Source organism: Panthera tigris, chromosome C2 (genome assembly GCF_018350195.1).
Source record: "Panthera tigris isolate Pti1 chromosome C2, P.tigris_Pti1_mat1.1, whole genome shotgun sequence".
Lineage (NCBI taxonomy): Eukaryota > Metazoa > Chordata > Mammalia > Carnivora > Felidae > Panthera > Panthera tigris.
In genome coordinates this window covers 81,846,156-81,870,105 of record NC_056668.1, presented here as the reverse complement: position 1 = coordinate 81,870,105, position 23,950 = coordinate 81,846,156, and the positions used below count along the sequence as shown (strand labels likewise).

General features: G+C 46.8%; 1 long non-coding RNA gene across 3 annotated transcripts; it reads left to right on the top strand.

Moving 5' to 3' along the window:
• The first annotated feature begins 633 nt into the window (after window positions 1-633).
• On the top strand, window positions 634-23,664 carry LOC122230528. Of its 3 annotated transcripts, XR_006207516.1 has the most exons (6): window positions 653-685; window positions 7,387-7,440; window positions 20,407-20,858; window positions 22,367-22,485; window positions 23,225-23,342; window positions 23,424-23,664. It is a non-coding gene; the product is annotated as an uncharacterized LOC122230528 (long non-coding RNA). The 3 variants fall into 3 exon arrangements; XR_006207515.1 differs by lacking the exon at window positions 7,387-7,440 and having other exon boundaries at window positions 634-685; XR_006207517.1 differs by lacking the exons at window positions 653-685; window positions 7,387-7,440 and adding an exon at window positions 19,182-19,273.
• Window positions 23,665-23,950: the final 286 nt, after the last annotated feature.

Below are 23,950 nucleotides of genomic sequence, written 5' to 3'. Positions count from 1 at the left end.
CCCAAAATTATTTTTAAAAATATTTTTAAAATACCAAACAAATAGGCCTTTGGGTATAAGAGGTGGGGGGCGGGGAGCGGTATAAAAAGTGAATGGCTTTGTTTAATCATTTGCCAATCCCTGGATGCTACAATGTTCTACTGGAAGGGACCTAGGCAGTCATTTTTACAGTTTTGATTGTGCCTATCTTATATTGGACAGGCAGACTTTTAAAGCAATCCTTACCTAAGCTATTAAAAGGGAGGAAATGTATACATATTTGGTTGGGGGGTGGGCAGCAAAACAAATACTTTGGTGACTACTACCTTGAAACCTTCATGAGGGATGATCTTTTGTAACCTCGAGTAGTCTAGGCTACTGTTTAGTATGTGGAAAGGGATAAGGGAGTTACACGGGAAAAGCAGAATTGCAGGATGAATTACCCTGGAAATGTCTAACACTCTGTGGGTGTAGGAAAGGTGTGTCCCAGAACCAAGCGCTGAACTAGATCAGAAGACCTGAGTTCTGGTGTCCCTTGACACCACTAAAGATGAGGAAACAGTAGCCCAGATGTAGCCCACTAAAGATGAGGAAACAGTAGCCTGTCTGTGACAACACACAGGACACTTAACCTCTCTGGGCTACTGTTTCCTCATCTTTAGGCCCGACAACCCATGCTTTGCCTGTCCACAGAGTTATTTTGAGGGTAAGATTATAAATGTAAACATACTTTTAAAGTGCTCTATCATTAAAAAATGTTACAGACTTTTTTTTTTTTCTTTGTAAGAGAAGTGGTAGAAAAATCTCTGTAATGAGTGTGACTCGTCTCTCATGCAGACATTTTGGAACGAGTTTACACATTCCTGGTTGAAAAAACTGTCTGGCCAAAAAAGATTAAGTAAAGAAATGTCAAGTCCTGACACTCCTTCTAAGGCCAGTGAATGCTTTGGTGGACAGCCAGGGTTATCTCTCTGGATTCCTTCTAAACTTGGCAATAGAGTCCTCCAAACTCTTGAGTGCCTTCTTCACAGAGATGCTGAGTAACATGTCACCCCAGATTTGAGTGAGTCCCAGTCTGCACAGGTGCTTGTGTCTTCACTATTTCTCCTGACAGTTTTGACAGCCGTCCCGCTGATCCGGCTCAAAGACGGGATCAGAGGAAGAGCTTTGTCCTCTGTCCCCGGGCCAGGGGGAGAAAGGAGCCCAGTTTTGTCCCAGCAGAATGGGCAGAGCCATGGGTCCTGTGTGAGCGGCTGGGATTGAGGCAGGATGGCTAGGCGGATGATTCGATCTGACTTGGGTAATGAAAATTGTTTGTTACTGTTTGAAGAGCAATTGTGTAAGCAACAGTGCTTCTGTGTTAGGCTGCCTGTGACCCACCAGTATCTGTAACATAACACCCACCCCAGAGGAGGAGCAGACTAGGGCCAGCCGGGGAGGGGAGACATGCAGGAGAGGGGGGCACAGGGCCCCCTTCTCCCTCCTCCGCTGTCCCACCCCCTCTCTAAACCTCGAAGGAGAGTTGGCGAGAAGGCATTTGCCACCTGGACACAATGAGGCCCAGTGCGAGGGGCAGGCGTGAGGCTGGCTGCGAGCCAGGGCCCCAGTCTGAATGGCCGTCGCCAAGGGGCTGCCAACGGCCCATCTCTATCCCCGAGAGGCCAGGCCAGGACCAAGGCGGGGGCCCTCAACCCCCACCTCCGAGGTCCAACTCGCGCCATTCGCTGGCCGTGATCAGAATGCGCGGGACCCACGGGCTTTGAGCAGCTGAACGAAGCCGTTTCCCCTCCGCTGGCCGCCAGTTCATTTGGATTAGAGCAGGCTCTCCGGAGTCCCTTTGTTGGCTGCTTGTTATTCCGCACGCACGGAGCACTGTGCATTCGTCTTTATTAGTTCTAATTGCTTCCCTATTCTAATGGGATCTTGATATTCCCATACAATTGAAAGGAAATGTATTCATTAAAATAATTCTTCTCCTAACTGCCGCTTCAAGCTGCTCCTCTAAGTGACATTGTCTCTCTAGCCGTAGCCTGCTGAGGCCTCTTATTAAGACTCTAGTCAAAAGCCAACTTTGGGCAGCAAACTTTCCTTGCAGGAGTTTCCAGACACTGAAGAGAGGGCGCTTTTTAATCGGCTCACACGCTGAAGTTGGAGGCCAGCTGGTATAATTGGGGGTGCTGCTGCGGGTGGGTGGGGGGAGAAGGGCTTGCCTCCAGCTCTGCCTCCCATAACAATGACCCCTTTCTGCTCACCAACTGGCTAATTTCGAGAGGGCTTTTCCCCCCTGTCATCTGTGTGAAACTTCTTGTTTATGCCACAAGCAGTTACTAGGTGTGTTCTAAGTGCAAGGCTCGGAGCAAGGTGCCATGAGAAGTGTGAAGACGGAGCCGTGGTCTCAAGGTGTTTATGGTCTCCATGGGTGGCTCCCAAGTCCCAGTCCCTGAAGTTAGGCAGGAGAGGAAAGGCTGGGACCGCTCTCAGTCTTCAAAAAAGCTTAATAGGATAGAGAACTTCGAAGAGCAGGCTGCTATTGCATAAATGTGTTTGATTTAATAACCAAAATCTTTCAAGCCATGAGATCGTGGGGGTAATGCAAGAAGCTTCTTTGGGTCATAGGGAGCCACGGATCTGTTTGGGGGAAAGAAGCCATTATAAAAAAAAAAAAAAAGAATGTGTAAACTTACGTTCTTCACATGAGTAGCGTAAATAACATGCTATAGGAGTTGGCGGGAGGGGAAGGGAGCATGTGCTGGGCACTACGTTGTTGTTTGAATGTGCTTCAATCCCTGTAACGGCCCTGCGAGAGAAGCGTGATTATCCCCCATTGTACAAACGGGATCTAAGAGGCGATCAGGCAGTTTGCCTGGTGTCGAGAGTTGGAGGCAAGATTTGAAACCCCGTCTTGTGATTCCAAAACCCAGGCTGTTCTCACGGGCGGCGTCATGCGATCTCTCATGCTGCGTCTGTCAAGAGCCATCAGAGGAGTTTCATGGGGAAGGTGGTGTTTGATTCCCCTTGAGGCCTTTGAGGAGAGTGGGTTGTCAGCAGGTAGAGTGGGGTGCACTCCAGAAGGAGGAGTCTGAGCAGGAACACAGAGGCGGGGGGGGGGGGGGACCTGGCATATGAGGAAATGACAGCAGTCCAGGTGGCCCAGTGACTGGGGGGTGTGCGGAGGAGCAGTGGGAAGGAGGCTGAGAGGTTTGTGAGGGCCAAATTGTAAAGAGCCTCGCCCTTCGGGCATTTGGATTTTAGGTTGTAGGTACTTCTCCAGGGAGGATACTTGAGCCTCCAGGTACACACAGTATTTCTTTCAGGAGCATGGGCTTTCCTTGAGGTGAATAAATTTAAACATCTTCATAATAAGAGAGATTCAGATATATCATGGAATAGTATGTAAAATTCTCATGAATTTTTAAGAGAAAACAGAAGCCTTCAAAGAGCGCTTGGGTGTGCTGGCAGGAACTTCAGGCGACGTGGTCCCCTGGGGGACCTGAAGGCATTTCTTTTGTCTGCTCTTGGTGCACTTGGGGGGGGGGAGCGGGGCGGGGAGGGGAGTTTGAGAAGTACTGCCTTTGGATGAAATGTTTTGATCCGAGCAATAAAATGATTAGCTGTATTTTAAGAAGGGCGACAGGGGCTTGGAAGATGGATCGGACAGGGCAGGGACTGAGGGCAGGAGTCCAGTGAAGAGAATGTTGTAATGAACTCTGAGAAGGCATGAAGGGCCTAGGGGGCTACCTGGGCCTCAGAGCCCACCTCTTTGCATTGGCCTTTCTGGAGGGGACCGTCTGAGGGGAATGCCCACCCCCTACAACACACCTCCCCACAAGCCGCTCTTTCCTCTTGAGTGATTACTCTAGGATGGCCGGGGAGGTGGTAGCAGAAGCAGCCAAAGGAGGGCCTGGGCCAGGAATGATTCTGCACAGAGGACCTTCGTGCCCTGGTCACTTCACTGGCACACTGCCTGCCAATCACCTTCCAGCCCAGCAGGTTTACCTCTTAACTGCCGGAAGGCAAGTGGTTGGACCAATGATTTTCTGGTAGGGGTGGGGGCAGGTAGGTCCTGCCTCCTCTACTGGTGGGCAGGGCCTTTGTGCCAATGTGGTGGCCAACACCCAGTGGTCCAGAGAGACTCAAAGGGAGGATGGAGAGAATATGGCATCTCGGTTTAGGACCAAGGCCAAGCTTTACTTCTCCCTATCATCAGTAGCTAGAGGTAGCCCACACCTTAGTTAGCCAGTCTCTCCTTTTGGAGGGGTGACATTTTTTAGATAGTTTAGAATTTGTCTCTTTCTTTATTATTTTTTAAATTTATTTTTCAGAGACAGAGAGAGACAGAGCACAAGTGGGGGAGGGGCAGAGAGAGAATGGGACACAGAATCTGAAACAGGCTCCAGGCTCCAAGCTGTCAGCACAGAGCCTGACCCGGGGCTCGAACCCACAAACCATGAGATCATGACCTGAGCAGAAGTCTGGCACTTAACCGACTGAGCCACCCAGGCGCCCCTAGAATTTGTCTCTTAAAGAATTCTTTTTTTAAAGCATTCAAACATTTCTTGGTGCTTTATATTTTTTCTCATTTTAGAAGTGTTTGTTTATTGTAGAGCATCGAAAAACCCCTGAACATCCAAAAGAATAAAACAAAAAACACTTATAATTCCGCCACCCAGGGGTAACCACAGTTAACAAATACCTTGGTGTGTATCCTCTCCCAATTTTTCTAAGCATATACATTTTTTAATGGAGTTATAGCATATGCTGCTATATGTACATATAATACATACTTCTTTACAAACTGTGCATCTTTCACACTAATAAATATTTTTCTAGAACAATTATTTGTGGAGTCCACAGACTCCCTGTTGCCTTTAAAGCCTATTGTTACATACTTAGGTTGTTTTCAGTTTTTCTTTATTAAATACAATGCGATGAACTTACTTGTGGCTAAATCTTTTCACAAGGCAATATTACAAATAGTATTTACTGGGGCGCCTGGGTGGCTCAGTCGATTAAGCGTCTGACTTTGACTCAGATCGTGATCTCACCATTTGTGAGTTCGAGACCTGCATGGGGCTCTGTGCTGATGGTGTGGAGCCTGCTTCAGATCCCTGTCTCCCTCTCTCTGCTCCTCCCTCCCCCTCTGCTCCTCCCTCTTTCTCTCTCTCTCTCTCAAAAATAAACATAAAAAAACACACATTGTATTTTATTTTATATTATACAAATTACCATTTCATTGCAGAAAAATGGAAGTTGAGACAAGAAAAAAAGTAAGCACCTGTATTCCTACCATTCAGACATCATACCTATTTATCTTTCAGAGCCTGTCCTTACAGATTTTATTCTATGCATATATTTATATGTGTACCCAAATATATGCACCCAGTAAAGTCTGTAAGTCTGGTATAAATATATTTTTATTAAAATAACACTATTTGCCAGCCTGCTTTTCCTTCTTAATATATAATGATTATCCTTGCCACTTAACAGTGTTCAATATTATTTTATTGCTTTCCAATAATGCATTGTATAATTATATATATGTGTGTATTTGTTCTTTTGTTTTTTATTTGAATTTTTTTCTGGAGTATTCTTTTTTATTATATTTTTGAGAGAATTCTTTAAATATTAAGGATATTAAAATTTTTGGCATTTTACAAATTTTTCCTGGGTTATTATTTTTCCTTGAGGCTTGTCTAAGGCAAGTCTTTTTCCTTTTATTTTGTGATTATGGAAATAAAACATGGTCATTGTACAAAAATTTAAAAATGTAGATAAAAAGAAAAAAATTAAAACTAAATAATCCTAAATCCCCCAACTGAAGGTAACCACTGCTAATATCTTATAATCTATCTTTCTAGATTTTCCTGTTTCCATATATATATATATATATCAGTCAGTAGAAGCATGTGACTCTTGATCTCAGGGTGCTGAGTTCGAGGCCCACCTTGGGCATAGAGATTACTTAACAACAACAACAAAAAAAAACCTTTTATAAATAAGAAAATAAAATAGACAATACCTTCACATAGTTCAAAAATCAAAGTAATATAGGGTGCCTGGGTGGCTCAGTTGATTAAGCATCCAGTTTTGGCTCAGGTCATGATCTCACAGTTCATGAGCTAGAGCCCAGAGTCTGGCTCTGTGCTGTCAGCAGAAATTCTCTCTCTCTCTCTCTCTCTCTCTCTCTCTGACCCTCCCCTGCTCTCTTTCTCTCTCTCAAAATAAATAATAAACTAAAAAAAAAAATAAAAACAACATAAAAACAACATTGAGAATTCTTGCTTCCATGCATGTCTTACTTCACCTGGTTTTCTTTCTTTCTTTTTTTAAAAAAAAAACAACACAGGGTTTTATTAGTTTCAGGTGTACAATATAGTGATTCAACAATTCCATACATCACCCGGTGTTCATCACGACAAGTGCACTCCTTAATCCCCATCCCCTATTTCATCTGTTTTTCTGATTTCCCCTCCCATAGGTCATTGCTTTTAATAGTTACAATGTTCCCTTTTGAAAATACAAGCAAATGTAATTATGTATGCCATGCCCTTTCTTATACAGAAGTTGCACACTCCTTACTTAAAACAGAACTTAATAGTGTGTAACATAGACTTTTCCTTATCAGTACGTAGAGAGTTTCCTGGTATATCATGGTGTAGATGGACCATAATATCTAAGCAATTTTGTATAATTGGGCATTTTGGCTATCCCCAAATTTTCAGTATCACGAAGAATGCTATAATACATGCAAAAGTAATTTCTGTATGTGTGCTAATATATTTGCAGGAAAAATTCTCAAAGTGAGATTGATGAGTCAAGGGGTAAATATATTAATAATATTAATAGAAAATGCCAAATTGGCCTACATAGGGGTATACCATTTTGTATTCCTACCAACATTGTACGAGAAGGCCTATTTTCCTACAACTTCCTCCAATCAAGTGTATTTTGGATATGAACAGATATGCTACATGAAAAATGGGTATATCATTGCAACTATAATTTGCACTCTTCTTATTATTAATGAAGTTGAATGTTCTTTCATGTGCTTAAAAGCCATCTGTTTTTTTTTTTTTTCCTGGAGACATATTTTTTCTGTTGGGTTGTTGGTCTCTCCTTGATTTACGAAATAAAGTATGTATTATAGTGATTGACCCTTTGTGGAACGAGTTGTGATTTTTTTCCCTCCAGTTAGTCATTTACTTTTTTTTTTTTTTAACTATGGTGCTTTTATCATACAGGAGTTTTAAGATTTTTATATTGCTATATTAATCAGTATTTTATTTCATGATTTCTGGATTTTTAATCAATTAAAAAGGTCTTCACTACTCTAAGATTATAAAGGGGTTCTATTGTTTTTCTAGTAATTTAAAAAAATAATGTTTTAATTTGTGTATTTGTGTTTAGTGGATCAATCCTTTCCCTTGGATAAATTTTATACATGGAATTACTGGCCAAAAGGTATGTGCCTTCTTAGACTTTTTTCATACATGTTGCCAAAATGCCTTCTAGAAAGATTGTACCAATTTACACTCCCTCCAACGATGTACAAGTGTTGATTTCCCCTCACCCATGCCAACTCTCAGTATTATCATTCTTTTTAATCATTGCCAATCTGATCAGCAAAAAAGGGAAAAAAAGGGCTCTCATTGCTGTTTTAATTTGCTTTCTTTGAATGCTAGTGAGGTTGAATATTTTTTCAATTTATGGCAGTTTTTGATGTACAGAAGTTTTTAATTTTTTATGTAGTCAAATCTATCAATCTTTTCCTCTATGGTTTCTGCTTTTGTTGACATATTTAGAAAGTTCTTCCCCATCCTAAGATTATAAAATATTCACTTATTATTTTCTTCTAGTACCTTTATGGTTTCATTTCCATCTTTACCCATCTGGTATTAATTTTGATAAATGGTGTGAGCTGGGAAATAACTTGTATTCTTTATTTATTTATTTCCCAAATGGATACCCTGTCCTTTCATCACTGTTAAAAGGCATATGTGTGTGTGTGTGTGTGTGTGTGTGTGTGTGTGTGTGTGTGTGTGTGTAACTATTCCTAAAATGAACATCTTGAACAGCTGGATACTGAGGGTAGTCCAGCTCTAGATTTTGGGTCATCATTGGAAATATCAGTTATCATACTAAACAGGCAGATATGGCACTTACCAACATATGTGGGCTTTTGAGTCAAACTAACCAACATTTGACATTCAAATCCAGCATCACATCTCCATGCTTGTGCAACTTTGAGCAAGCTCATACTCCTCCTTGAGTCTTGGTTTCTTCATCTGTAAAATGGGGTAATAATACTTATCTTACAGGGCCGTGATGAGAATTAGATGAAGTAACGTTTGTAGCAACAGTCGACATATGCCTTACCTATCACGGTCAACATACATCATTTGCCCTTCACGCTGCAACCGTCTCATGATCTCCCGCAGCCCTTACTGTAAATAGGATATGCTGGAGAGGGGAGGGGTTAAGTGCTGTGTGTGCTTTTTATAGGTTTTCTATCTTTACACTTGTGATCAGACTCTCATTTGTTATGTCTTGCTGCTTTTAGTGTTTTTTCATTAACAGCCTTTCTCTCCCCTTCTAAATACGCTGCTTTTAATCTTATACCAGCTAGGAAACCAGACAACTGGATTATTAGAAGTGTATATAAATTAAGAGTAACTGGGATCTGAGTGAGGGCCTGAGGGCCTCTCCTGTTGTATAATGTAGTGGTTCACAAGTCTGCTTGCACATTAGAATCACCTGGAGAGTTTTTAAACCATATCCACGCCTGGGTTCTACCCCAGACCAATTAAATCAGCATCTCTGGTGGTGGGGCCCGGGCTTGGGTGTGTTTAAAAAAAAAAAAAAAACGAAACTCTGCAGGTGATTCTAACTTGTGAGCAGGACTGAGAACCATTGGCTGAGTGCACTGGCTTTGTGAGATCTGTATTCACACTCAGTGGTCTTCCATTCTGGCTCTTCCCCAAAATGTGCATAAAGTTGGGGGTTGGGGGTCACTATAGAGCAGAAGGCTAGATGGCGGAGATGTCAAGGATGTTCCAGAGGCTGTTGCTGGCTGAGTAGAGCAGCTCCAATTCTCAGGTCTCTGTAGCCCTGAAAGTCACATTCCTCTGGGACGTTTGGAAATGGTGTTGGCAATTTTTCTTCAAAAAAAAAAAAAAAAAAATAGAGCTATCCCAGTCCCTTCCCTCATGCCTCCTGCTTCGAGGGGCTTCCTGGGACCACACTGGTTTTGACTCCTGAGGAGAGTGGAGGTGATGAGAAACAAACTTTGAGAAAATACCTGTAGATTTATTTCTATTTTGTTTATTTGCTTATGTGTTCTCTTTTCCTCTTGAGCCCTTCTCAGTCCAAAACACATGTAGGTGATACATGTCAAGCCTGCTTGGTTCCCAGCTTCAGTGGATCCATTCTCTTTTCTGTTCTTTCTTTTTCTTTCTTTCTTTCTTTCTTTCTTTCTTTCTTTCTTTCTTTCTTCTTTCTTTCTTTTTAGAGAGAGAGAGAGAGAGAAAGAGTGAGCAGGGGGCATGGCAGAGGGGAAGAGAGAGAATCTTCAGCAGGCTCCATGCACAGTGCAGAGCCCAATTCAGGGCTTGATCCCAAGACCCTGGGACCATGACCTGAGCTGAAATCAAGAGTCAGACGCTCAACCGGCTAAGCCACCCAGGCATCCCTCAGTGGATCCATTCTATCCATGGATGAATCCACTTTCTCCCAAAGGCAGACTCACCCCCACCAACTATTGGTGGACCTACTTTGCTACCTGGTGAAATAGATACAAGTGTGCTCAATACAGCCCACAGGACATCCTAACATCATGTCTTTTTGCTACAAGATCAGTCTTCATCTCATTCTCCAGTTTTGATAACCTGACTGTGGGCTTAGCCTATGGGCTTGAGTCCCCTTCTAGATCTCTCACCTGCTTCCACCAGGCCCAAGGGGAAGAGTCACCACCTTTCCTAATGAATTAAAACCAACTCCTTCAACCTTAGCCGTGAAGGAAGAATCTCTGTGGAGAGAGGTGACTGGAATTTTCCCCTGGGGTTTCTCACTCATCATGGACACTAGTCAGTGTCCCCACCCTCCACTACACATACACACACACATAGGATCCATAGACTGGATCCTTCAGACCAGCCTTTATTGCAAGTTGGGGATAACAAAAGAGAAACAGAGTAACATGACTTCATATAATCTCATTTACAAGACAGGACTTGATCATGAGGGCTCAGGGCCTGCCTTCTCCTAGTGAGAGGGATGCCCCTGTGTGGTCAGTACCATCACAGCAGCCCTGGTTGTGGGGCAGAAGCCTGGACAGCTGCCCTCTTGAATGTTCAGATGGATCCACTAAAAGAATGAAGCCAAGAAGGAGATGAGAGTTCCCCTTCTGTCGGGTGCCACTGTCTGAATTTAGTTTCCTGTCTGAGGAGCTGCCTCTTCCTGGGAGAATTGACATGATTGCCTCTTTTTGTGGGAAATGGGACCTTGGATTTAAGTAAGGTTTTACTGATCATCAAGGCTGCACTCGGGAAGGAATGGAGTGGGCACACACCAACTCACCTAACTGCCTTGACTGCTAGGAGGGTGGTTTATAGCCACCAAAGACAATACTGTTGTTGTTTTTTTCTTTCTTAAGATACATTCAGTCGAGAGGCATAATGTCACAACATTGTGAAATACTCTGTGGTGTTGATTCACGATAGAGACATAGGTGAGCACGCCAATGGTTATTTATAGAGTGCTGATGATACACTTTTCAAAGAGATTCCAACAGTTGTGTAGGGGGAGAAAAATACAAGTGTCTTAGCAGTTTGCTGAGACTTTTTCTCTATCGGGTAGTCTACCAGTCTACCTGGTATTTATGGGTGACAGAGCTCTGCCTATTTTGGTGTTGATTTCTTCTTCACACTCAAGAGAGACCTCACCCCCCATTGGGGAATGGCGTTAGCCTACCGCCCCAACGAAACACAAATGTAGCGGGATACAACAAAACACTGGGGTCAGAGTGTGATGTTCTGATAGGCTACCTAATGCTGTCTGTCTCATTTGTGTTCCTGGAAGTTGTGTGGCTATCATTCTTTGGTCCTTATCATTTGGATAACCCCATAAACTCTGGCCCAGTGATCCTCAGTGGAGTCAGTGCTGCCGCCTAGAGGCACTTTATACATGTGTGGTGTGTTTATGTTTGTTAACATTTGCCGACCATGCACGTCTTGGGGAAGGCAGAGGGAAGCAGACTTCTTGCCTTAGGTGGGGCAGTTTTGTACAATGAAGATTGTCCTGCCCTTCATATGACTTTTGAATGCCCCACCAGATATTCATATAGGTAGAAAATCTCTACATTGGTCTGAGCTTAGAATGTCATTCCATTTTGTATGTAGACACAAAGTACTTTTTGTAGTTTTAATATACACTGAATTTTTCATAAATGCTAACATCATATAAATCCAGAGAATGCTGTGTTTTATGCTGCCCAGGAGTTGTTCACCAGGTCAGGAAACCACAATACCAGTAGCAAAATGCTCATGGTATTTGAGTTGCCAAAATAACATATCTGTATTCATACATATCTGCATGAATATATAGCACTTATTTAGTTTTTTTTCAGAACCTCAATTACAAAGAAGTACCCATAATGTTCCAGTCAATGTTTTTTACTTAAGTTCAAACTTATTCATTATAAGTGGGTATAATCGTCTTATATCTTCTAGTGTAGTTATACTCAAACATTTACAGATTAAAATGCATATTATCTTATTCTGAATTATTTCCTTTTCATTCTTTATCCTATAGTTATAGCAGTATATTTATTCTTTTAAAAACTATGTGTGTAGGTGGGTTATATTATCTCTAAATTTCATTTCAACATAGTAAAGATGGTCTTATTTGCTATAAAATATTTGCTATAAAAGGGAGCATCAGGTCAGCTAGGATTGGGCCCCTCTGCTCTAGGCAGCCTCCTGGAGGGTATTTTGTTTTATCTAACTTTCACAATAGTTCTATGAGTTTGTTCGTGTTATGACCACCATGTTGCACGGGAGGAAACTAAGGCACAGAGACGTGAGGTAACTTGTCCAAGGTTACACATATTCTAGAGCCCTCTCACTATTCCAGTTCACTATTCTGCCTTCCACCCACTGTGTCTGCCCCGTTCGCCTTGATTTGTCCAGGTGACTGAGGCCTTTCTACCTGGAAGTCCATCCTCTGACCCTGCCAAGCCTCTTACAGGGCTTGGGACACAGACTGGAAGAAAAAATGTCTTTTCCCTTTTTGGTAGAATCTCTACAGAGTAAATCAAAGGGTGTTTTGCATAAAGCAGACCGCTAATGAACTTTGTTGAGGGAATGAATGAGTGAGTGATTTGGTGGTATTTTGGGGAGAGTGATGCGGGGTCCTTTGGAACAGCCCCTGGACTTTTAATAACTTATTTCAGTAAGTTGATATGAGTTATCCAGGGGTTGGCACTCAAGGACAGACAGCTCAAGGGTGGACACTTCCACTGTCTCCCCAGGGCTGAGGAAGGCTGGTCACTCTCCCCCCACCGCCCCCTCAACCCCCGGCCCAGGAAACACAGCTGTTGAAATAGGAACCAGCGCATCTTTCCACTCTTTCCCCATAGTCATTGACATGGGCTCCAGGCCCTGGAAGTGGGTGTTTTTAAATAACAGCCTTTCTTTGGGCCCTTTGGTCTGTGATCTGACTCTGGCTCAGGGATGCCAGCTCCTACAGCATGGGCAACCCGCAAAGGGATGCTGTTTCTTTTCATTTTTTTTAAAGTTTATTTATTTATTTTGAGAGAGAGAGAGAGAAGGAACGTGCACACAAGTGGGGGAGGGGCAGAGGGAGAGGGAGAGAGAGAATCCCAAGCAGGCTCTACACTGTCAGCATGGAGCCTGATGCAGGGCTCAAACTCAGGGACCATGAGATCTTGACCTGAGCAAGTCGGTTGCTTAACCGACTGAGCCACCCAGGCGCCCCTGCTCTGTGTTTCTTATGGATCTTTGGCAGGGTCTCACTCTGTGCTTCTTTATTTCTTCATTCAGCAAATATTTTCTGAGCTCTTGCTTTGTGCCAGCTACTGGGGTGCAGGAATGAACAAACAACACATGGTGCTCACCCTCCAGAGGCTCAGATTTAGGACAGAGGACTGACTTTTGCAATAAAGTGTGGACAGAGTTGTGACAAAGGACTATACAGAGGCTCTGGGAACCCAGGTCTGACCCAGACTGGGGAGAAAAGGGAAGCCTTCCTGGAGGAGGTGTTGACTGTGTTTAGTCCTGAGGAAAGGTTATGATTTAGCAAAGACAAAGGATGACCATATTAGGATCCCAACACACTTAGTTGGGATAATTTGAGAAAGGTTTGTGTACAAAGGGGTTATTTGCAAGGGTGTAGGTAGGGGATGGGGAACGTCACAGGTAGCACAGAAACCCAGGGGGAGCAGCAGCAGAGTTATCACCACCTTTAGTCCAGAAGAAGTGGGGAGGGGGCCTACTGTACTCTGAGAAGACGCAGTGTAGTATAGGCCACCTTGGAAGAAGGAGTGACCTTCCATCTGGGACCAGCCAGCCTAATACGACCTTACAGGGAGGCATTAAATGCCCTATCCTCACTCTTTTCTAACCTTGAATCTCTGCTGGTGCTCCCTATTGGCCAAACCCAACCAGAAGCCAGAGGGCACTGGGGTTTGTTGATGTGATCCTGCAGGGCAGTCTCTGGGGGCACTGAGCGGGGCAGAGAGTGCATCTGAGAAGCAAACAGAAGACACGGGGCCGTACTGAGTTAGGGAAGGCATCGCCAAGTAGAGAACTGTTTGTGAAGTCCCGGAGCGGGGCAGACCGCCAGTTGGGAAAATACACTCTTTAAAGCTAGGGCAGGGAGTAAGGGGGCCATCACGAATGGCCTTCCGTGCCCTTCTGAGGAGTTTGGAAATTTAACCCAAAGGCAAGGGGATCCCTGAAGAATTTGGGCGGGAGGTGATGTGATTACAATTGCGTTTTTAAATGGCCACTCTGACTCTGGTGTGCAGATGATTTGAAGGCATCTCTTTGGACTAGAGACAGTGAGGCCTGAACCAAGTCAGGGGCACTGGGGAAAAAAGAAGTGGATGGATTTTAGAAACTTTTAGGCAGTAGACTCAAAATGTGATGAAGAATCGGATGTCGTGGTTGAGAAAGAGGGAGGTGTCAGGACAATGCCCTGGGTTTTCACCTGAAGCTCAGGCATGGGAGGGGGCAGTTTGGCTGTCCAGCTGTCTCCTCCTTGGCTTGGCTTTCTGGATCCACGGGAAGGCTTCGATTGGCCCTCACTAGCAGGACCTCGGGCTTTCAAGGGGGATTTGCAGGGGCTTCCTCATCATGCCACAGGTTGGCCTCACTTCACCTGTTCCAGGAACAAACTGGCATAGAGAGCATTTTTTGCTGCAACCCTGGGGTCTACTGAGCCAGGACCTGCTCCCCTCCAAACTCCTGCCCTTCCCATCTGGAGAGAGGATGTGTTTTCTTTTAATGCGCTTCATTGCAGGGGCAAATGAGGCCCAGCTGAGGGGAGGGAGCCAGCAATGACGGCAGAGTACAGCTTTGCAAGCAGGGGCGAACGCTGGGGTCCCGTCATCCCCAGTTTCCTTCCCCAGCTTTTCTGAAGGCCCCGTCCCCGGAGGCTCAAATTTCATCACTGGTAACTCTGAAGAACCTGCTATCCAGTAACAGGTCCCATTCCTTGGAGTTCTCTGCCCAGAAACCTGGAATAATTTTCTTTTGTTTTGGAGGGAAATGCTGAGGTAGTTCTTTCATGTTCTAAGAACTTGGGTAGTCATGGCAACATATAAGGGTGGGGCGAGTGAGGTGGGGGCTTCTTAGCAGCATTTCGTTTCAAATGCCAGATTAAAGGAAAAACTTCTTTGGAGTTTGCCTCATTAAGACATAGCTGGATGCGGGCTTGCTGGATGATTTTCTGGTTCGTGATTTTGCACATTACAGTTTGCCTACGTTTTCTTACCTGATGGGCAGTCTTCTGGGTCTTCTCCCTGAGAATTTTGGCTCAGAGACTTCTCCAAGAATTTCAGCTCATTCCTGGCAAGAGAGCTGGTGGGAGGGTTTCCTTTGTTCCTATCTGGGGTCGTGTCCTGTCAAGCCCCTTGCTTACAATGGGGCTGCCACTTAAAAGGGGAAAAGGTAAGGTGTCTACTGAGGTTTTTGTTCAGTATAGGAAAGGGAAGATGTTCACTGAGCAGCCATTTTTCTGTGTTCTACTCTTTGGGTCCAGGATCTTTCTCCCAGAGTGTGGGACCAAGGACTACCTGGGGTCCAATGCTGGCTCTGGCTCTGGGGTCCTGGGGGATTCCTTCCAACTGCTGTCTGAGGGAATCTAGGAGAAAATAAAGGTGGAAACATTTAACCCAGAGACTGAACGAACTCAAGTGCTTTTTTCCTAAACGGCACTGTATATCCTGGCTTGAGGTGACTTCAGCATTCTCCTTTGCTGGGACTGGATGCCCCATCCCACTCCAGTCCAAGCCTTCTTTCCCAGCAGGGAATTCCAATTCTGACCCCTGAAGATACTCGATCACATTACACTTGTTCACGTGTGAGCTAAGCTATTTCCCACGCCCTGACGCCAAGTCTTGTCATTTATTCCTGCAAAGTATTTCCCAGATTCACCTTGTTATTAATGTTCTTATTAACAACAGCCCCATTTATTGAACATTTACTGACAGCCAGGATTTCTGTGTGTCAGTCACCTAATTTAAGAGTCACCACAGACCCTGCGGGGCAGGTACGATTATTCTCATCTTACAGAGAAGGGAACTGAAGACCCAGAATGCTAATAGAAAATACCTCTTTCCTCTACCAGTCCCTCCCTTATTCTCTCATTTTTGGGTCCTTCCCAGCTGGAGCCACCGCTACCCTCCGCCGTCAGACATGGCTTCCCAGGTTCCTGAGCCAATCCTGTCCAGGCAGGTGGAATCCTGTCAGAGCATCAGAGTGCATTGGCAGGGTCCATTCCTGTGGAGCTCCCCTCTAGTTCTGGATGCTTCTGCATCTGCAAGGAAAAAAAATCTTTCTGCTGTGACAGATCCAAGCCCCAGGGTGCAGGGGGTGAGTCCTGGGCCCCAATATGCCCCCGGGTCCCGTCCTTTCTTACCTCCCTCACATATCAGGCTCGTCGATAGGGTAGCCATTTATTAAGCACCCACTGGGTCAGGCGCTTCACGTACATTATCACATTTAATTGTCATAAAAACTTCAAAAGACAGATATTAGTACATCTGTGTTACACTTGAGGAAACTGAGGCTTGAAGAGATTACATCACTTGCTACAGGATTCACAGATGGTTGGGGGGAGGGAGGATCTGAACAGGGTTCATCCGAGATTGGAGGCTTTGTGATTTTCCCTTCGCTGCCCTTCCTCCCAGGGGCTGGGCTGATGCCACATTCTACCCATCAAAACTCTAAATCCCTCTTCATTTCCTGGGAAGCTGACAACCTCAGGGGCGAATAATCATAGTTAGAACAGGTACAAGTTTGTGAGCATCTACACGTGCCAGAAGCCCCACAAATGACCTTATTTGATCTTCACGCCTGTGAAGGGCAGACAAGGACCCTGAGAGATGTGGATACTGCCTCCGATCATATGTCCACTCAGGTGAGGGAGCTGGGATGCAAAGCAGGGTTGTCTGAGCCCAGAGCGCATGTGCTTCACTGCTCTTGCACGAGCCGGCTGACACTGCTTCCCTCTCCTCACTGAGGTCCAGCTGCCCCCAAACCAGCTTGCCCCTGCCTTTCAGCCTCTGGACTCATGCTGTCTACCCCACCTGCCTAATGGACCATCATACCAGCTCAACTCCAAGTGAGCTACGTCCGCTTGCCCCTCTGGGCACGGTGCTTGGTGCTGCTGGCCAACCTGGAAGTCATGTCAGTCGCTTTGGCCTAGCTTCCTCCATAGCCCAAACTCTGCCCTCACCTGTGTGTGTGGAGGTCCCTGTGTGATTCTCACCACCCACCATCTCCCCACAAGCTTGATGGGCTACGATAACCTGCTTGTGCACTTCATGGCTTTCTAAGGTGGCTCGAGTGAGTCCAAACTCTTCTGTTTGGCTTCCTGGGCATCATATAGCTGCCCTGCTTCTATCCACCAGTGACAACCTTTCCCTGTGGCCCTGGGACCCCCAAATTCTCAGGTCAGTCCCTATTCTTGGCCGAGCCTGGCTCAGGGCTTTCTTGGCATTGGCTTACGCTCCTTGCTGGGTCCCAGCTCCCTGCTGACCTGCTCAATGCTGATTCTGCCCTGTCTGCCATTTGATGCCTGCCTGAGTGTGTGTGCATTGACTCCTGCCCCCTGTCTCCCTCTGTCCCCAAGGAGCACATGCCCCAAAGCCTCAGCGTGTCCCCGCAGGCCTGGGTCCTGCCTCATGACCCCTGTCCAGTCACTTCTCCTGCCGCCCTTGATGGGACATTATCCAGCCTTTTTTTCTCAACATCTTCCAACTTGGACTCTGCTCCACTTAGAGCAGAATCAATCACTCAACTAATAATTTGTGCCGGCGGCCCATATGCAAGACATTGTATGGGGCACTGAGACCTCCAGCTGCCTCCTGCTCCCAGACTCACTGCCACGTACCCTTTGTGCCAGGTTTTTTGCTGTTCTACTGGATTCCACTACAGCAGACCCCCCTCCCCTCTCCCCACCTCACCAAAGGCCTCATATGCTCTGGAGCTTTCTCTGAGGATATGAGGCAGGGCTTTCCAGGGTTCTTTGCACACAAAGAAAAGGACACTGTTTGTGTGGCAAATTGGGGTACATGGAGGAATGGCTGGCAGCCCAGGAAAAGCTAGCTGGGAGGTCCAGACACCTCAGGCTTGGCTCCAGCGGCTACAGGGATGGATGAGTCCCTGCTCACCTGGAACCCATTCTGTTGAGAAGCTCACCTCTAAGCCGTGGCAATAAAAATAGTAACTCCTTTTTATCGAGCGTTTAAAATGTGGCAGGTGGTAGGGTAGGCATTTATATTGCCTCTGGTCCTCTAAGGTAGGTCACCATTGTCCCCATTTTACAGATGAGGACCAAGGCAGAGAGACTTTCAGCAGCTTGCCCAAGGGCTTTGCCTCTCTGAGCCTCTAATGTGCTTGATGTCTGAGTCATGTGACTGACCCCACAGCATTCTTTGTTTCCCCAAATGGGGACCCGTCTTGCCCCGAAACCGAGCTGTTTGAAAGCAAAGCTGTGTCTGACTCCTATCCGCATCCCCACTGCCTGGCACGCTATAGGTGCTCCATGCTATGCTTTCTCCAGGTCCTTCTGGGAAGCCCAAATTTCCTTAGGCTCCGTTCTCACTTTGATCCCAAAGGAGTAAATACAACGCCTTTCATGAGGCAGGGCCAGACCTCTTATCTGGGGAGGATGTTTGGGAAGGGAAACCGAGCTGCCACCGAGTGGCTTGGTGGCTGTGGCCCTCTAGGAGTAGGGTGTTTCCAGGTCAGAGGCTGTAGGAGCCCCTATGTCTTTGCTCCTCCTCAGCAAGGCCTCTCCGTATACTAATGTCTCTGGTCGTGGCTTCAAAGAATCTTTCCCACTTCAGGTGTTGAGAAATCCTAGCTATCTCTAACTATAAGGATGATCCTGTCTTTATACGCGATTCCTCATGGCAACCCATGGCAATCCTTGAGAGAGGGAGAGGGTTGGAGCATGGAGAAGTGGGTCCTGTTACCTCACTCCTGCCTCTTGTCTTTTTGTGTGTTTGTTTGTTTTAATATTTATTCATTTTTGAGAGACAGAGAGAGACAGAGTGTGAGAGGCGGAGGGTCAGAGAGACAGGGGGACACAGAATCTGAAGCAGGCTCCAGGCTCTGAGCTCTCAGCACAGAGTCCGATGCGGGGCTCAAACCCACGAATCGTGAGATCATGACCTGAGCTGAAGTTGAATGCTTAACCAACTGAGCCACCCAGGCACCCCTCCTGCCTCTCTTCTATCCTGTACCATAGACAGTGTGAAGTCAGTGTGACCCTAGGAATTGCTGAGCTGGTCCAGTCTCTCCATGTATAGATGGTGAAGCCAAGGCCAGAAGAAAGGAAGTGTGTCCTGCAAGGTCACATAGGGAGAAGAAGTAGAAACGCCTTGACTCCCCATCCCATCCTCTTCCCACAGATTGGTTGCTTCAGCATCAACTCCGTTCCCAAAGCACTGCCACCCAGTTTGGGGTTCTGGAGTTTGTTGATTTTCCTCGGTTGCTTCTTGGTTGGAGGACTTTGCACCTCACCTCTGGGGAGTGGGCATTGGCAGGTAAGACCACTTAAGGGCAAAAATTCAAATGTGCCCTGTGGGTCCTTTTTGGCCCTTGCAGCTTGACAAAATGGCGGTTTGTGCTCATGTTGCCCACACTCCCTCTGTTCTCGTTGTCTGGAAGCCTCGTGGGAGGACACTTGCCTCTATTTTGAGGACTCTCGTTGCTATGGGCCCATTACTGGTGCAGACTTTCTGTCGAGTGGAGGTATGTGCTCTTTGGCCACGCCAACAGTCTGACTATTCTTCAGCCTGACAGGACCAGTAGGGTTAACAAGGAGCCGCTCTCCTCTTTGTCGTCACAATTTCTTACCGAGGGAAGGCGCAAGCTTTCTGCCATCGACATATTTTCAGCTGAGTTATATTTTGCATAAAGTAAACTTAGCAAACAGAGAACACAGTGAGAATATATTTGGCTTTGAAGCGTCAGTGTTCTGACAGGCATTTCCTATTAGCTATCTCTGAGCCGACCAGCCGGGCTGGGTTTTGCTTAAGTGGCATAATTCTCCCGCAGTGGAGACAGCTCATTCATTAGTCATTCCAAAAGCCAAATACAAAATATCCTTCTCTAAGCCAACTCCACCAACCAGCTCTGCAGCCGGGTGGAACAATGAAACTATGTTGCTTACCGGGCCTGGCAAAGGTCAGCCCGAGAGCCACCTGTCTGCCTGGCTGTGGAGGATGGCTTTGGCTTTTGGCTGGAGTTCTTCATTCCCTTTGGAGCAGGAAGGCCACATCTTCCTCTGGGTGGCAGAGGCCTGGGGAACCTTTCAAAGGGTGGGCTCCGTCCCATTTCATTACTGAGTCATTTGCAACAGCTCAAAGCCCTGGTCGAATGCATTCTATTTTGTTTATGTTTTTTCCCCCTAGGTCCTAGAAGCTAAAGGTACCGGTTCTAAGAGGAAGCACAGGAATGTGTCCCTTCCTGCTTGAGGCTCTCAGCTGAACTTAGCCATTCCTTGATTGGCGTCTTGCGTGTGACATCTTTTAATCCCTGTGCAGTGAGGGCTGGTGTCCCCATTTTACAGATGAGGAAACAGGAGCTCAGAGAAGGGAAACAATTTGCCAAAGGTCACACAGCCAGTGTTCAAAACTGTCAGGCTCCAAAATGAATCATCTGTCTTTTCTTTCAGGAAGCTTCCTTGGGGATGATTATCTGAGTTGAAAATGAAAATATACATGGGGGCAAGGATCTCCTCTCAACTTTGGAAGAACTAAGCATGCCACTGTATTCCAGGCACCCCCAGAGTAGGGTGAACTGAAAAGCCAACCAGGAAGAAAGCAGAGAAGGCATGTTGCTCTAAAAGGAAGATTGAAAACGTCCTAGGGTGGGAGTTGGGGCTGGGTAGTTTTAGTTTTGATGGGGGCAGAGCTTGGCCTGAGGTGGGCCAAGAGCTGGGACCGGAACAGGGACAGGAAAGGGGTTGTTGTGGTTCCACGGCCCAGCGGGGGATTCCACACACGTCCCACTGAAGGGGCCATCTGACCAAGCCTGACCAAGCCGAATGCCAAGGGGTAAAGACTCCATTAACATCCAGTAACGAGGGGAACACCAGAGGAGTGCCGAGAAAGTTCCTGTGCAGAGGTGAAGAGCTGGAGGTTGTGACCACAGCTGGTGGTTGGTGTGAGACTCCCCGGAGGGCCTAATTAGAACTGCAGGTGGACAAACACATTCACGGGTGCCCAGGCCAATGTGGAGAGTTGGGGGGAGGGTGGGGGAGTCAGGCCAAATCAGAGGTAGAATATGTATCAATAAGCTAGGAATGAGAATCGCAGAGTCCTTCCAAAGCAGACATCCAAAGCTAAAACTCTCGAGCGGTGCCCTCCTTAGCCTGGCAGTAAGACCTTCCTCAGGCGGGCCTCGAATTACCTGTGTAGCATCATTTTCCATCCTCCCCTTCACCCCTCTACTTTCTGTCTCGAACTATATACACAAAACCAGCTAATCTAGTAGCTGGCACATATTAGACGTTCACTGACGGGTGGCTGTTGCTGTGGTTTTCCAGGGACTCAACATGGATTTAGAGGAGTCCATAGAAAGCATACTGGCTGTGGAGTCAGGGCTACAGCTGTGTGTCTAAGACCCCAAACGACTTCGGACAAGTCATTTCAGCCTTTCCAGACTTCAGTTTTCTCATGTAAAGAGTGAGGGATATAACTAGATGTCCTATAATTGGGTCCCTTCCAGCTTTAAAAGAAACCTAAACGAAACCAAAGCACATATCACTGATAGAGCATAGGGATTCCAGCTCTGGTCTTCCTGCTGTGATTGCTGAGCAGGAACCAGGGGATCGGCCCTGACCTTCATGGCCTTCTGGGAGGTGTGCTCTTCTCCCAGGCAACGCCAATCCTCAGGGAGACAGAAACTCCCTCTCATCCACCTCCCAGCCAGTCATACTTTCTTTAACATTCTGGAGAGGGAGGGAGACAGTCTGTCATGGAGCTTGTGGCAAAATCCCTCTTTCTCCCCCAAACACCAGCTATGATTAGCTGTGTCCTCGCCACGAAACTGCAGGGGTGTGTGCGGGCGAGTCACAGATGTTCAGTTCACATTTATAGAGTGCTTGCAAGTGGGGGGTTGTTGTGTAGCTGTCAGAAGCACCCCAGTTCTCTTTCTCTACTCCAGCAGTTGTTGAGAGTTTAGAACCCCGGTATTTGGGTTACAGCATTTAAGAACCATCCTTGATGGACCCGTAGTTTCTAGGCAGCTCCTTATGCCAGAACTTTGCCACACACACAGAGCACGTCCCCTGGAGGTGGGCAGGGACTTGCCCCTCATATCATGTCTCCACCCCACCCCACCCCACCTGGGAGGGTCGTCACAGGGTCAGACTGAGGCCTGGGCGCCCTCTCTCTTGAACCCCTCTCTCCCTGGTCCCTGCCCTCCTCAGGGCTACTGCACAGGAATCAGGAGATCTCTCCAGGAGTTGATGGTTTGAACCTTGCAACATTTAGACGCTCCTGCTCCTACCACCCCACCCTACCCTAGGCTCATCTTGTGGCTGTTGATGTCAGGCAGCGCTGCAGCTAATGGGACGGGAGCTGGGTACTCGATTCCCAAAGGTCACCCCCCCATGCTCCCTTCCCATCCAGCGATGGAAGACCATGAACTGCCAACAGGAGCTGGGAAAGAGGTGGAGGCCTCTTGGGTGAAGGCATCCTGGCAGGCAGGCAAGTCCCAACAGGCTGACGAGGGCTGCAGCGTGCAGACAGTGAGTCACCCGGGTCCCCGCTGCTTACTGGACAGAGGCCGAATAATGACAATAATAACAGAGATCCAGGGTGCTATTATTAACTCCCACCTTTGCTCCCAGGGTGGTATCTCCTCCATCCATCTGACAACCCTGGGGGGCAGGGAGGAGCTGAGGGCAGGGGTTTTATTGTCCTGTCTCCAATAGGGGGAAACTGAAGCCAGAGTTGTTCTCCAGGGTAGACCTGAGAAAAAGACACCGGCAAAGCTCTAGGCCCAGAAGGGGAAAGAACCTGAAGTTCACAGAGCTCCCATGGTCGAGCAGCAAAAGAGTGGCAGGGTCAGAATTTGAACCCAGGTTGTTGACTGTGCCTCCTCGGCCTCCCGTGCAACTGTGCCCCCCACACTCAATAATCCCAGGGTCTCCACGGCTGGCTTCCTAAGCCTTTGGGCCTGGCCTTTCTCCATTGCCTGCCTCTTCTGGACTCACTCTATCTCAAGATTAGGGCTCTTCCCAGGGATCCCTGGAGGCCAGCTTTCATTTTCATCTTTGAGCAGCCGTGGAAAAGTAAAGACTCCACACTTTAATTTTGGGGTCTTGGTAATTATCTGGTATCCACCACCCACTCAACTCTACCCACTAGTTATTATAATAACAACAATAATAATTTAGAGAAGCAGTGATGATGTGCCCAGCATTCACTGATCCCCCTTCGGAGGTGGACACAGATAGATATGGCCTCGCCCTCTTTCAATTTCAGAACGGTCCTGGATTTGGGAGTCAAGAATATTGCAGCCCAGTTTTAGTTCTGGCAAGGATGCCATACACCGTGAGGCTGTGTGAGCCCCTAAATCCCTCTGTACCTCGTTTTCCTCTCAGTAAGATGGGGTTAATAATCTTGCAAGATGGTGTGCTTTAAGCGTCTTGAAAGTATGTCATAATAAGAATTTTTTCTTTAGGCATCACCACCCCATATTTGCCACCAAAAAGGACCCAGGAGTCTGATGCCTTCATGAGGCATTATCTTCATGTTCCAGTCTCTCACTGTTCTGGCTGCCCACCCCTTGGGAAGGGTGCTGGGTCGGGGCTGGGAGCGGGGGCTGATCCCCTGGCTGCAGTGGGAGTCTCGCTTTTCCAGCCCTCATCCTCAACAGCTGCCTCTGCCAAGGCCCTGGAGCTAGAAAAAGCAAGGCCATTGCCTGCGCGCAATAAATGCTTTTATTAGTCCTTTTATTAATGATGGTTGGTATTTGTCGAGAAGCTGGGACAATAGTTATTCCAGTAAGAGGATATTAAGCTCCTGCGGACAGACCCTGTATATCTAACATGCTCTGGCCCCCGCCGTCCCCAGGCACTGCTTTATTACAATGCAGCACACCCCTGGCCTCCTAGCAACTCCAAGGGAGAGGAGGGGTGGGGGAGGTAGGGATAAGCTGGCGTCATTAAACACACAGGCCTTTTCAGAGGTTACCTTAAGCCAATAGCA